Source organism: Anser brachyrhynchus (genome assembly GCF_964034855.1).
Source record: "Anser brachyrhynchus genome assembly, chromosome: 5".
Lineage (NCBI taxonomy): Eukaryota > Metazoa > Chordata > Aves > Anseriformes > Anatidae > Anser > Anser brachyrhynchus.
Genome location: NC_137699.1, coordinates 32,839,761 through 32,855,178, shown reverse-complemented (window position 1 = coordinate 32,855,178; position 15,418 = coordinate 32,839,761). Strand labels below are relative to the sequence as shown.

Below are 15,418 nucleotides of genomic sequence, written 5' to 3'. Positions count from 1 at the left end.
TGTTGGGTCCAGCCTTCTCCCCTGCTCCACCCTGAGCAGAGCAGCTCAGTGCAGGGGCTGCAACCATGCAGAGGGAGCAAGCAGCAGCGATTTTCCATGGTGTTCTCAAGCCTGCATTCAGCAGTGGTACTACCTGCAGAGTCAGCCCAGGCTCCTGCAGTCATGTGTTTTATAAACAAACCAAGTGTCAGGTTTTGATAACATTTTCATGGTTAAGCACCCTGTGTTCCATTAAAATTGGGATTTTCCGGTAAAGTTTTTTTTACATTCTTTTTATTTTCAATTATTGCTGTTTCCTTGCAGTGCTAGTACAGTACATGAAGGCCAGCTTCAACTACATCTTGTCTGTGTGGAAAAACTAGTATGGAGAAACTTCCAGTATTTGTTCTTTATCCTCATTCTCTATTTGCTTTTCACTATCAGTGTTTATAAATCAAAATACAATAATATAATTAAAATGTGTAATAATTTGTTTTTAGTAGAACCATTTTAATGATAGATACAGATGTTGTGGGCGCAGTGTCAGAAATTGCAGTGCTATGCACACAGGAAACTGAGGAGTAAATAAAGCTGTTCTGTTCTATACAGTGAATCTATCCTTTTGGATTCAAAAAGAGCCTGTTGTCCAGGTTCATGATAATAGATTTAAATTGGAGAATAATTTAATCCAGGAAGAAGGAAAATGGTGTTACAGAAAGATTTTAATTTCACTGAGGAGGAACTGAAATGGTACAATAGCCTGATTTGCTAATGTTATAATCTGCAATAAACTAGTCTGTGTTTACTCTGGGCAAGCACTGTGCTGGTGAGCAGTTTCTGTCCTGCAGCCCTGCGAGTCCTTTATTTAAGGAGCATGTCTCCTGCTCCACAGGTTGCTTCATCACCCAGCACCATTGCCCCGCGGCTGGGCCCTCCTGCCAGCCCCACCATTGGGAAACCAGGGAAAGATGCAGAGATGGGGGGCCAGGGCCCCCCTCACTCACTAGAAGCAGAGTTTGGTTTCTGACTTTGGTTTAGGTACAACCTCTAAAGCAGCTCTTAAAAAGTTCCTGTGTCAGAGGCAAGATATCTGTCAAAACATACAAGGTAAGTTAAGAAAAGTCAATCAGGTGTCAAAGAATATTGTATTTACAGAAGGAAAGAAATATAAGTACAGCCTTTAAAAATAAAAAATGAATAAAAAGATGTTGGGGGGGAGTGTCTAATCCAAGAGCATGTTGCAATAGGATGTGGACATCTAAAACTGAGGAAAATATACATGGAATATCCCAATTTAAACTTAGAAGAAAAAAAAACCACAAGCATACAATGAAATCGCATCAAGATGCGAAATAAAACCAATGAGGCTCCACGTGTTGGAAGGGAGAAAGCCTATATTATCCTGGATGGTATTAAACAGCAGAATCAAAACAATGAGAGTGGACGGAGGAGAATGGAAGTTAAAGGACTTTAAAGGAAGTTAAAAGACGCTAAGTAAATACATTTTGTACAACACAGAAGTTATTTTGAAGATAGGGAGAGCTGTTTCAGGGAATTAGAACATCTGCTTATTGGTTGAAATCTTAATATGCATTTATCAGGTGGTGAGGCATTAAGTTAATGTGCGCTAATTAAAACAAATGAGGGGAGAGAACTTTACTGCTTTTAAACACAATTCAGAATGTAAAGCAGGGAAGCCTTTACCCATGCATAAGTAATTCAGATATAAAGGTAAAATAAAATAGTGTAAATAAATAGCTTCTGATTGCTCAGAGAAGATTACTCATTCTGTGCTTATAAACATGACAGGGCTTGTCAGGAAGATGTGTCCATTAGGTAGACAGGAATTCACAGGTGTGCTGATCAAGTATTTTGAAGGTGTGAGAAGGAAATTGCTGTGATGTAAGATACAGTTATACTGCAAAAAAAAAAATCTACAAATGTAAACCAGCATCTTCACTGCTTCAGCAAAAACCTACAGAGGAATTTGATAAATAGAACATTAAAGAAAAGCCTACTAAGTGGCTGAATTCTGTAGTAATTATGGAAAATGAAGGTGTAAAGGTTTGTTTAGCTTTAGCTTCAGTGAATAAAGCAATATAAAAATGGCTCAAATTGTAAACTATTAGATTCAAATGAAGGTAGATGTAGAAGTATATCAAAGGATGTGTACCAAAAAAAAAAAAAACCACCAAAGAACAGAAATGCCAAAGAAAAGTTTGCCATGATAATTGTGGAAATCTATGATCTGCAATTTAAAATAGCCTAGATTTTCTTGCATGTGCCTGAAATTCTGTACCAGTGTGGATTGTTTTCTCAGGACGCAATTCAGAGTTCAAGTACTAAATCTGTAATCTTATTTAAAAAATTAGATCTGGTATGTTTGTAATGGCATACTAAATGTGTTAACAGCCTATCAGTTGTAACCAGTAAAGAGTGGGTTCCCCATTTAATTTGTAAGTTCAATGTTTTGCAAAAGGATATGACTATATGTATTTTCTATTGAGTACAGAGTATCCACAGTCAAATAGTCCTGTGGAATAAAGAACAAACATTTTAAAAGACTAGAGAGTTAAGCCCAAACTGTTAATTGGCATAGCTAAAAATCTTTGAAACTACGAAGTTTTTAGTAGAAAGCTGAGAACTGAGCTTCTTTATAGTAATATAGGCAGTATTAAAAATGTGAATACTGTGATCTGTTACATGCACAAGGGAAGAATAAAACTGAAAATATTCTAGGAAAAAAGGAGATCTGAGACAGTGCAACAGCAAATAAGGTAGAAAAAGACTGGGCTTTCTATATTTTCATTGAGTTCCTACAAGATGATTGTTTAACATGATCAGGTATACAAAAGGAATAGTGAATATTTTCATTCGCACATGAAAATGAGAAAAGAAAAAAAGAACTAGTTGTTTCAAATTAAAATACAGCACAGGCTGTTAAAATTTGACAGTATTGGTAGGTAACTGAGACTGCAGAGAGTAAACTTTAGGAGCTGTTTTGGAGAGTCATGAAATGAAAGGACAACTCAAACTTTGAGAATGAGTGGTATATGCCTTGTGTGACCTTTTTTTCTTGTTGAATGCAGAGATATAATTGTCCCTTTCTGAAACTGGTGTGAGCGACCCAAATCAGCTGTTGATGTGAGGCAGTGTGAGATACACAGGATTTCTGTCAATACTTCATTCCAACCTAAGCTCCTCTTTTCCTTTTACAGTCTTTTAACTTAATGTTAAAAATCACTTTCCTTACAAGTTAGTTTCAGAGTGCAGAGGTTTCAGTGTGATAGATAAGAGGTTGCTATGTTTTATACAGAAAATAAATTAAGGAAAACTGTCCAGAGTTTAAAATTAGACTGTTTGTCTAATTATATTACCCAGTTACTAGTGGATGGATCGTAGCAGCTTGGTACATGCATTATTTCTGGCTTAGTTATTCACACTGTCCTCTTTTTTCAGTAGAATAGTGGGAGTAAGGCATTGAACAAACAAGACAAGGAGGAAAAAAAAGATTTTAAAGTTGAATTGCTAACTGAACGTTTCAGAGGATTAACTGAAGGTCTATTAGAAGCTGAATGAAAAGAAAATATGCAGCTATGGCACAGTGGCATGATTATTTCCATTCACTGTTTATCTTACTTTCTTCAGCAAATGAGATTAAAAATACAATGGTAGATATGAAAATTTGTTGAGAAGGTTGCTTTTCAAAAATGATTAACTCCAAGCACACAAGAGAACCAGAGCTGTTGGGCATTTCATTGGAAACCAATGCCCTGTTATCTCATCCATGTAATAGTCACTTTAGCACTGCAAGGGAGCTGGGTGCATGAGGTGAACATGGTGTGAAGACTGTTGCAGCCCCAGAGAATTTGCATTAACTGAGGTTTAAGTGGGAGAAATGTTGTTCAGCTCTGATACAGGTATGGGGTCTCCAGTGCCTGGACCATCAGGGTATTCTCATAAAAGGAGGCAGCTTCATCACCCATCTTTTTTTTTTTTTTTTTTGCCTAGCGTAGACCGAAACAAAGAAACGTATGGAAAAATAATGTATATTGGCAGGCTTGTACTAGGTGAAGGCAACTAAGTTGATTATTACCATTTAAGCTGTAAATCTATCTGGTGATAGAGACCCCGAGAAAAAAATAACACACAACAAAGACACACGTAGAGGATGAAGAAAATACCATTCCTGGAGCAATGTTGTGCCTAGAGCACAAAGACACACTGAAGGGCTGGTACCTTACAGATGCTTCAGTTACAAGAACAGATGTAGGGGAATTACATTAGGGGAAGTAGGATGGCCAGAAGCAGGGTTTTGGAGCTGCTAGCCTTTCCCAGCACTCATCCAGTCTCCCTCACAGCCATAGATGTGAAGAAGCTGAGGCTCCTCAGGGGAGAGCGGGAACCTACCCGCTGCCAACACCAACTGGTCGGAGTGAAAGGATCGATTTTAAAGAACTTTACTGAAAATGTTTTTCACAAGGTACAGCAAACAATTTAAAAGATGTTAAGGAAGACTGGCAGCTGGACATATCTCAGGTCCATAGCTTGCTGTAAACACCAGTTAAATGCTTGCCATGGACCAGGAGTGCCAGGCCTGAGGGCAGCACCGAGCCCTGGCAAGCCTCACCGGGGGCCTCCCCACAGCCACGGGCCCAAGGCCTCTATTTAAGCTCGGCCCAGGGCCCTCAGCCCCTGCTTGGGCTGTGTCGTGCTGGAGGGCTGCTGGCCGCTGGCTCAGCTGTGCCTCTGGTGCCTCTTGCTTGGGACCTCAAGATGTGTCCCCTGTATGTGGCCTGTCCCTGGGGCCCTGGCTGGAGCTGGCCTCAGCCCCAGCCTTAGCCCTGTGCTGTGAGATGCCTTTCTGGCCTGGCCTGCCCCAGCACCATGAAGCTGGGCCTGTTTGGCCTAGGCTTGTGGTGGGACATGGCCTCCATGTCTGGCAGGGGGTGGTTGGACAGGCCCTGACGACCCATGGAGCCCCTTTCTGCCTGATGGTTTGGAGGTGGGAGCTTCTCTGCAAACACAGGCTTCATCCCAGAAACGCTGGCCTGAGGAGAGGTTGCAGTTTTATTATCTAATCACCAGTGCAAAGCTGTGTGGCTGTAAATAAGTAAGGGGGTGAGTAGATGTATTTAATTTGTTTCTTGTTTCTAAGATAGATGAAAACTTTACTTCATATTTGTTTGTGGTCACTTGAACTACCTAACTCATGCCTGGGGTGATCACTTGTAATTCTTAAATCCCTTTCCCACATAGCTTATGCTAAAGACCTTGATTTGTAAATTGTTGTATATTCTGTACTTTTAAAATGTATTTTTTTCTGCTTTGGTGGTTCCTTGAACATTAGAGTGCTTTATCTGTAATTCTTCTTCTGTTTCGTTTTATGAAGACGTTTCCTTTTCTTCCCCAAACTGAATCTAATATCTTGTAGATTAATAAGGGAAGGTTTAAATATAATACTGCAGAATCTGTAAAAATCCCTGTCCTTGGTTAGTCTTATACTAGAAGATCTAGCTCAACTTATATTTACAGAAATGCTTGGCAAAATGACTGACATCAACAATCAGTAGAAAGCCTCACTGAAGTGTAACAACTGCTTCTCTAACTCACTGCCTTTTAAATAAAAGAGTGCAGAACTTGCTAAGATCAGTGAAACACTCAGCAGAAGTCGCTGTCGCATTAGTCAGTTCTGACCCACCTTCACAGACAAATTCAGATGATTTATTTACATTACAAAACTTTAAAGACATTATATTGGCTTTCTTGACTACACATAATTTTAGATTTTATAAGATGGCTAAGCCAGGAGAAACCCAGATACTACAGCTTTTGAGCACATCAAATTCAGGAATTATCCTCCTCCCCCCCCCCTTTTTTTTGTTACAGACAGATGCCAGTGTTGAAAGTTATGTAGGAGGGAGGAAAATTGGCAGAAGAGGTAGATATGTAAATTGTCTAATTCTGTGCGTAAAGACATCCATCATGCATTCCTGAGTAAATGAAGACTAAGATAATTTTCCATTTCACAGCTAACCTCTTTTTGGTAGGCACCTCCAGTGTTGTACTACTTTAGGATTTTCCTTAAGTGTGGGGGGCCTATGTTTAGGGCAGACTTTCTCATCTCTTTGCTTCTTATTTTTTTGACTGCCTTCCCAAACCAATATTCAGCCAACTCCCTGCCAACAGAGTCTGAAATCTCTATCAGACTTGTTTTTTTTTTCTGGTTGAAAACTTCTTGGGTGTCTGGTATCTGTCTTAAGCAGAGCACAGGGCTTAAAGTCAGGATGACTTAGAATTACTGTTCTAGAGCCTTCTAAGTATTTAGGCATGCTTAAAAATATGTGATTTTTTATATGTGATTGCTCAGATCCTCCATATGAGTTTGTTTCTATTAGCCATATTGCTTCAAATTAGGATAGTACTCTGCACATTAGGCAAACATGTTAGAGGAGATCATTTGATCTTTCTGTAGGCCCAAGCGTCCTGTTTTACTTAATAGGATTTTATAAGTTCCTCAGTGTTTGTCAAGCATGTCAATATGAAGTGATAAACAGTAGTAAAGGTTGTCCTAAGCAGTCATATACATTGAGTAGGTAAATTGTTGTTTAGTAAGTACTTCAACAAATTCTTAAGACCTTAAATACAGTCTTTCCAAGCTGTGGGCAAAAGCACATCCTATTTTGTTTTATTGCTGTAGGAAGATACTTTTTATATATTTTCAGTCATATATTTTCTTTCTTCTTCCTTATTCACCCTCTTCCCCAATTTCTCAGACAATTGCTTATGTATTATACTGCATGCTACTGGTGCAAGTTCCCATTCTTCTGCAAAGGTTTAAGGCCTGTTTGTGGCACCAGAAAAAAAGACTACTTTTGTGAAACATGGGTGCTAAAAAGAGGAAACATTCTCTGCATCTTTGAGGGGATTCTTCAGTTACCTCCCTCCTTTAACACACTGATTTCCAGGCCAGCTCTGAGGTGACAGTTCAAAATATATTAGCTTGTCTTCTCTTCGAAATCAGCCTGCCAAGAGCACTCCCTTTCTCCTCAGAAAGCTCCCTCCTCAGACTGTTGCCAGCTCCCATCAGGAATACTGGCTGTGCATACCCAGCCCTTGATTTCAGTGCTTCTCCTCACTATCGCCAATGGGATGTGGCAAACCAATCTCCCTGTAATTAAGTTGGCCTAATCAGCTTCTTGGCACTCCAGTACTTGGAGGTGCTGCGTGAGGGACCAAGGCAGCCCCTCTGTCAGGCTGCAGGTACTTGATGGCTATGCTCTATAGTACATTGGCTCACTCTTCTTAGGAGCAGGTGTAAGATGGTGAGGAAGGGCCACCCTAAATGCAAACACCAGCTGCAGAGTAGCCAAGGGACTCTATCTGGAAATGGCAGGCTCATTAAAGATGATCTGGGCTTCTTAGCACAGCCCATCAGAAATGTTTGTTTGGTAAAGTCCTAACTGGCCTCAGTTAGCTCAGCTGTTTTCAGTGCTGTTTAAGGCTATAAAACCTTATCACTGGCACTGCACAATGTACGTGCAATTTGATTTAACTCATCAGTTTGTTCTCAGACGTACAGCAAGAGGCTATGGAAATTGTCCCGGGGAGTCACATATGCAAATACACCCCTGCCTCTGAAATCGACATAATGACAGTGCTGGCATTAAGGAAAGTACTGTGACTTTCTCAGCAAGTTTCTCTGGGGAAATAAACAACCAAACCAAACAGAAAAACAACAACAACAAAAAAACAACTTGTTTTCTCATATGGGAACAGATCGAGGTGTTCAGGAGTAAAGGCTTGGGTGACTATTACCAGAGATGATATTGTTGCACTACTTTCCTCGTGTATTAGGGTTATTGGCAAGACTTCACTCAGCACAATCCCTTCCTGAACTTGCCTGGATCTAGTGAGTGTGCACTGATCCCTCCTCAGTGGGATAACTAACTCTGAGTGTTGGGAAAAACTTCTCGTTAGCAGTTTCCAAACCCTCTAGCTTACAGCCCCATCATTGATTTCACTTCTGGTCTCACTGTCCTATTTTCACTGAAGCTGACACTTTTATTCGGAGTGAAGCCTCATCTGTGACCCTTCATGAGGCTTTAACTCATAATTTGGAACAATCGTTTAGGCTGAAACTTTATTACAATGAAACAGACTAAATAGCATTGGCTAATATTGCTTTGCATCTTAGTACGCCTTGTTCATATTTCTGTTGAATGATCAACTTCGTTCTAGGGTTTTACGATAGCAATGATAAGCATATAGCTAATGCAAACAGATGGGTAGATCCTCAAAGATAAATTTTCCTTGGCAGTTCTCTTCTTCCTATCTATTGGTTTTCTAAAGAAAGACAGTGGTAAAGTGTATGCCTTCTAAGTCAGAATACACAGACTTTTCCTGGATTTTTGTTTTCTGCATTGCAACAGTAAATGACCTTTAAGTTAACCTTTGTGCAGAGTAACACTGCTGTTGTGCCACCTTTCTCAGTAGGAGACAGTGATGCAGACATACTGGGAACACACTTGGTGTCTTGCGCAGTGGCTTGAAACACCCTTGTGCTGTAACACAAAGACTACAGAGTAGAAATACCTGTGTCCAGAACAGCGTCCAAGGGCTTTTGTCTTCTTACCATCAGTACTTCTCAGTGCAGTGTTCCCAGTGAGAAAGCACAAGCACTGTGAGCTGTATCGCCACTAGAAGACAAGAGCAGCAGGAAGAGGCAGGCGGCAGTTTCACAAGTTGGTCTTTGTGGGCGGGAGGCCAGGTACCCTCCTGCAGCACCTTCTAGCTGTCCTTAAGTTTTTAAGGCCTTGACCAGACAAAGCTGACCGGATCTGGTGTTGGTGATTGTACCTCTTCAAGTGGTGGGTTGGACAACGTGACTTCCAGAGGCCCCTTCTGACCGACTTTTCTGGATTTTTTTTCTGGTGACTGTATAGTCTTTGACTGACTTATTCCCTATCAGTACAACGGCAGGATTTGAGCAGAGAATGCAATATTCCAAGTAAATCATACAGGCTATTGGAGAACTTTGATCTCAGTTTAGATAAAAAGTTTGCATAGAGTTGAAGCAAGGAGGAATTTTTATTTTTTTCAAATAAAAGTGAACTGGCTTTGTGAGCAGATAAAGAGCTATTGCCTGGGGGCTGGGATCCAAGCACTGTTCACCTACAATACAATCATATTAAATAGTTGGTAATAATAGATTACACTAACTACTGAGAGCCGCACTATTGATTACTGCATTTGTCACAGCTTAGAGCACCATCAGTAGCTTTCTGATATGCTTATACTGACTGGTGCCAGCACTTTTTGCAGTTCAGCCACAGCTGGTGGAACTTCAAGAGTTCTCCTTCCCTCTCACTGGTGGCCAGCCAGTTCCAGAGTGGTCCAACTTACAGCAACGAGAGAAACCAAATTATACACTAATGCTTCACAGCAGTGAACTTGGGCTGAGCTTTTTGTGGAATTCGAAGGGGTGGGTGCAAGGCAGTTACAGATTTATTTATTCCCAAGTCTTCTGTGGCATTCATATCTTGCATGTTCTGAATTTTCTGTCTTGTTAATACATTCTCTTTACATGTTGCGTAGCGCAAACTGGAGTATATTCATGTCCATAGAGTTGTGTGACGAGATAGTCCTCTTGGCGTGCTGACGGGTGATCTCTGAAATAAATTTATTTAATTTATGACTTAATTGGGAAAAAGTTGGGGGAAAAAATCAAAGATTTCTTTTCTGAGAGATTAATGTGTGCCCGCCAGACTTCTGGAAGCACTCCTCTAGCAGTTGTTCGCCTTGAGGATGAAAGGCATTCTTTCTGGCTACCCCTGGCCGCTGCTGCACACATGGTGCAGTATTCACCATCGGGGTGAAGCAACAGCGGCCCTGGGGGTGTGAGCTCTCTGCAATAGAGCAGAGCTTTGGTCTCTCTCATAGGTTACGGGGGCCGAACAGTTCTTTGTGTGGGGATGTATCGAGGGTTCTCCAGAGACGGCTGTGCTGCAGCTACATGGCTGCATAAGCCAGGGCTGAAAACAACACGGTCTGCAAATAGAGCCGTGCAAGCTAGTTTACTAAAATCGTAGCAGAACACGGCAGGAAGACATGCAGGTCGACCGCCAAACTAGCTCCAGTAGACAACGAATCTGCAGCCAGCTTGAACGGTCTCTTGCTGGGCTTTACCAATCCTATCACTCCAAGATTATTTCTAATATTTAACTTTTTTCTCTCTGTACTTCAGACCCATAATTTTTCCTTCTTTCCCAATGCGCGTGATCGCTGCCTTGACCTTGTGAAAGTGATTTTTATAGCTCTAAGGACTGTTTGTTGTTTCATCTTTGTCTTCTCTTTAACCCAAACAACCGTAACTCTATCATGCCTTTATCAAAGGGCCTTTAGACACTTTTAATCATTTATAGTTCTCTTCTGAGTTCTCTTTAGCTTGGTTTCTTTCTCCAAGTGCTGTCTTTTTGTTGGAAAACAGCTTAAGATTATGTTTCTCAGAACTTTGTAATTTTCAGCCACAATGATAATTAACAGTTTGTTGTCCCATGCATCCCAATCCACGAGCATGGTGTCAGATTCTCATTATCATAACGCAAAACCGTCGGTGTATGGCCTAGTAATTCATTACTGTACTGAACCTCAGCCCTTCTTTGTTCATGACCCAGATGTTGAACATAAAATTATTCCACAACTCAGCATGGCTTCCTTGGCCTACACAGACCAAGGAAACTTGGTCCGGAAAAAAACATTAGTGTAACATCCAGCAACAGTGATTGTTAGATAAGGTTAATTTTTTAATTAGTAATTAGTTTGGACTGTGAAATTTTGGTGGAACTGACCATTATTTCAATAGCTTTTTCCTCTGTCCTTTTCCTGTGGATAATCAGCCAGATTATTAATTTATCTGAACAACAGAGAGAACACTTAGGCTGATACTGATACACTTAACTGCTGCTTGTTCATATGCTGCAATATACACAAGCCTGTGCACACTTGTTCTTAGATTACCTTTCCTTCCTTTATATGAAGCTTGTTCCTATTATAGTGTTATGGCTAAGATTTTATATGAATAGAATTCACATGTGTACTCTAATGAAGCTTATGTTGAGTAATGCCATTGAATGGTTCCCCCTGTCCGAGGTATGTCTGCAGAGCAAGAAGTGCCTTACTATTCCAAAAAAAAAGTATCACAATATTTCTAGGTGTTAGACTCAGTGTACAAAACATTTCCAGAATGATGGCCCACAGAGTGAAAGCAGCCAGAAAAAGCAATCAGGAAAAACTGTTTTTTAGATTGATTAACTCTGAAACTTAATCAAATTTTATTGCTTTATCAGCTTTTTAGTAGAAATGTCCACCTATTACTGAATAATATGGAGAGTTTATGAGAGCAGTGGCTTCTCCTTGTAATCAATGGTGACTGAACAGAGCTCCATGTGGATGCAAACGTCCTTCAGGTACACCTGAAGGATCTGTGTAAGGGAACAGGAAATTATTTTTTGTGCCAAAGACGACCAACCCCATATGTGAATAATAGAGTATTGTGTGTTTTTTCACCAGTTCAGTGAGCAATCCTGAGAAACGTAATAAAGGAATCCATAGAGTGAAATACATTAATGTAAAAACCTCTCTCACTTTTTAACTAGACCACTACAAACTTCCCATTTTGAACAAAGGGAAAGTATTAAATTATTGCAAGACTGCTCTGACGAGGTTTAAAGGGTTTCTGTACATCGGTACCTGGTGGTAGAATTTGGTACGTGTAATGTGTGCTTCGGTCTAAATCAGGAGTCAGCAGTTAGACTCCTGCCTACGGAAATAATACAGGTGGTCATTAATTGCCAGTGTTATTTGAGCTGAGTGCCTGCAGAGACATTTCTGTATCGTGTTGCTAATGCCCTCAGACAATCATATCTTGAATTTATGTTCTATTTAGCTTATTTTACAACTTAAAAGTAAAGACCACTAAATTTCAGTATTTCAGACAGTAAAAATGTCTTGATTTCTCTGTAGAAAGTCTCTTTAATCTGTAGGATGTGACTTGTGCCCTCTCCCCATGAGAAAGAGTAAATGAATAAAGAAAATGTACAACTTTTCCTTTAGAAATGTCAAAAAGTATTGAACTGTATGAAAAATAATTTGAGCGCACACACATATACATATAAATAATGTGTACATATAGCTACAAGCTAACTGGAAAAAACTACAAGAACAAATTTATTTCTCCTTCATTGCAAGTTAACATGAAAAATTCTTAAGCCTTAAAACAATGTTAGAATATAAAACAAAGTTTTTATCAAATGACTGGAAGATTACAGTTCTTCTCCTTGCGGGAAAAAAATTAGTAAAACACAGATTTGATCAAATTTTCTTAGCCTGTAAGGATTTAAGTCTGTAACTTCTTCAGATGTAACATTCCTGGACTTTTCTCTGAACAGAAAACAACCCCTAGCATATGATTAAGGTTATCTGATATTTCCTGCTATATGCTTGGCACTGTTTCTTGCTCTACCTGTTTAGTAGCAACCTTAAAATATATGACCTCTTTTATAAATGAGTTTTTTGATACATACTTAAGCCCAGAAACATTCCTGTAATACAATGGCATTAAGAATATCGTTTGAGGAATCTTAAAACATAACAGATTTGACTAGGCGGAGCTGATCAAATGAATGTTGAAAGGGTCATTTTAAAAGCACAAGTCAAGCAAAATCATAGTTGCCTATGGGAGCATGGTGTAAACACCCAGAAAGGCAGAAAAATGAATTTTAGATGTGAATTTCCCAGTTCTTGGGGAAGTTTATTTTCAGGATGTAAAATTTGCTATATCCAGACTTGAACAAGATGCCTGTACATCTACATGCCAATTAACAAATTCAGTTGATGTACAGGTAAACAAGCAAAACAATTCATAGATGTTCTTTTGAAAATCTATGAAATTCAGCTGCATCAGTTAATTACTGATGCTGTTCAGCTTTCTCAGCACATTGTAGAGGAGTAAACGGGCCACAGAGATTACAGTTGTCCAATGTCCAGAGGGTCAATTCTTCCAGAGAAAGGAAACACTCGTTAGGAGAGTTTTACCTACACCTGTCAAGGCTGGAAACTTTGGTGCCATTAATTCATCTGTTAGAGCATTTCATATAGTGAAAGAGTGAGGTCCTCCGCCCTACCCTGTTCTGCCTCTCTCTGGGCCATACAGAAAAATACCTGTGCCTTGTTTGGTACATTACATACTTCAGCCTCTATTAAACAATAAATTCAAAACCCACGTGAAATATCTCTAGCTGGTCAGATGTACATGCAGTTCTTTTAGTATGTGTACACACGGAATGGCAGAACTTTGGATATGGGGATATTACTCCTATGATAATCATCACAGACACACCAAATTGTTTTAAAGGTCAGCAAAGCAGAAAATCGGAAGTGGAAGCTTACATGATGTCATTTAATAGTTCAAATAAGAAGTGGATTTTTTTATATATATATATTTTTTTCAACCCAGGCAAAACACTTCAAGTATTTCAGTATGAATCTGGGGAACACAGACATTTTGGCCACATTGAAAATAAAGTTTGGTGACTTGTCTTTGAAAACCTGTGGTACTTTGGAAAATGCATTTGACTTTTTGATGTATGGAAACTGCTCGCTTTGGTCAAATAAGCGTTTGGAGAAATGCAGCTTGCTTCTCAGCATGATTATTTGCTACCCAGACCCTAGCGTGCAAGTTCTTTCAGTGCCTGTGGGGAATGGGACATGCTCAATCCACCGCCACTCTGGACTGTTTCAGATCATGCCTTTACAGGACTATCAGTTACTCTTCTAGCAGATACTGTACCTGTATTCAGGAGGGGTCAGGAGTGGCAGTAAACTTGATCCAGGCAACAATGGGGCCATTAGTCTGACTCAACAGTGTGCAAAGCTTTAGCACAGATCTTAAAGGAAAGAATTAAGGAGGGACAATAAAAGGGAGCATACATTTTTCCGGAGGGTAGATCATGCCGTACTGATCTGGTATCTTTGATAAGAGAAACAATCTATTTAAGAGAAATACTGCGGTTACCTGGACTTCAGGACAGCCTGTAATATATTATCACTCTGAAAGTTTTGCAGCTGTGAGTGCTGAGCTTCTGATGGTACAAGAGTGAAGACACACAAGGTCTTCAGAGCAAAGATGAGCAATTGATGTTCGGTGTGACTGAAATGTAGGATGGAAAGGAGAGGCACAGAGTGGACGGGACATGACAGACTGTTGAATTAGTGACTACAGCAGGGTAAGACTGAATTTATCAAGGCCTGAGAAGAAGCAGGAGTAATAACTGATGTGTGAAGGGCAAGAATCTAATTAGGAGTTTTTTGTTTGTTTGTTTTGTTTTTTTGAGCTGTATTAGCCACTTAGATAACAGCTTCTACTCTGAAATACTGTGGAGGCTTTTCTGCATATATTATGTTTTTATTTATTTATTTGTTCTTTAATTAATATAATTGATTTGTTTGTGTCTGGCAAGTGTATGTCACTTTCTCTCCTCTACCCTATCAGGAAAGAAAAAAAAAAAAAAAACAGATCAGGGCATCAGAAGTTTGTTTGTTTGTTTTTAAGTCTGTTGAAAGACTTTAATCATAAATTAGCCCAAACCAAACTTTATTTTGCATTTCTTATTTAAATAATCAAATATAAAGAGCTTTGAATTATTGAAAAGCTAGATGGTGAATCAACCACGGAGGGACTAGCAGAGTTTATTCAGAGAACACAGCCCAGTCCCTAATCCTGCCACCTGTTTCCAGAGGTTTTTCCAGCCTTTTATTAGGCAACCCTATCATTTCAACTGTTTGCCACGGCACTGAAACATATCAGTAACACATACAGGTATTATTGTAATTTTATTTTTTTACATGGAAAATCTTATCCCAAGATCAAGTGCTGAAGATCACCCTATGTTTGACTGTGACCAGGATTTCTCCGTGCCAAATGTTTGTTTGAGACACACCTGCACTTACAAATCTATCTCCAGTAGATTTTAAATATATATCACACATTTTCATTAGTTTAGTTTGGACAAATCATAGACCAGTTTGTTTGTAACTGATATTATTCTTCTGAACTACAGTGTGAGTGCGTACAGTAATGTTTATCCACGTATGGAGGTAAAGGGTACCATATAGAGACACTCCTGTTTTTAAATGTGTGCAGCTTTTTCCATTTGTAAGAGTTGCAGTTACTTGTATTTTTTTTCCCAAATTTTGCTGTTCAGATTGAAAATGTGTGTGATTTTTTTTTGCTTAATACTTTTTGCAATTAAGTGTAGAATTTGTGTAATATTTCCAAAGCAAGATAAGAGCATATTATGGTGCGGGTCGTTGATTTAAAAGATCAATGATAGAAGAGACTAAAAGCTAACGCCTGCTACAAGCTCTCATATGACAAGAG

The 15,418-nt window shown here is 39.5% G+C and overlaps 1 protein-coding gene across 1 annotated transcript in view; it reads left to right on the top strand.

Annotated features, from left to right (window-relative positions):
• Positions 1-550: 550 nt before the first annotated feature.
• The window catches only part of LOC308195643 (carbohydrate sulfotransferase 8-like), a 38,363-nt gene continuing 23,495 nt past the window's right edge, over positions 551-15,418 (top strand). The window contains exon 1 of the mRNA XM_080593448.1: positions 551-1,086. The gene's annotated coding sequence lies outside the window, so the exon portion shown is untranslated. The remainder of the gene's footprint in view (positions 1,087-15,418) is intronic.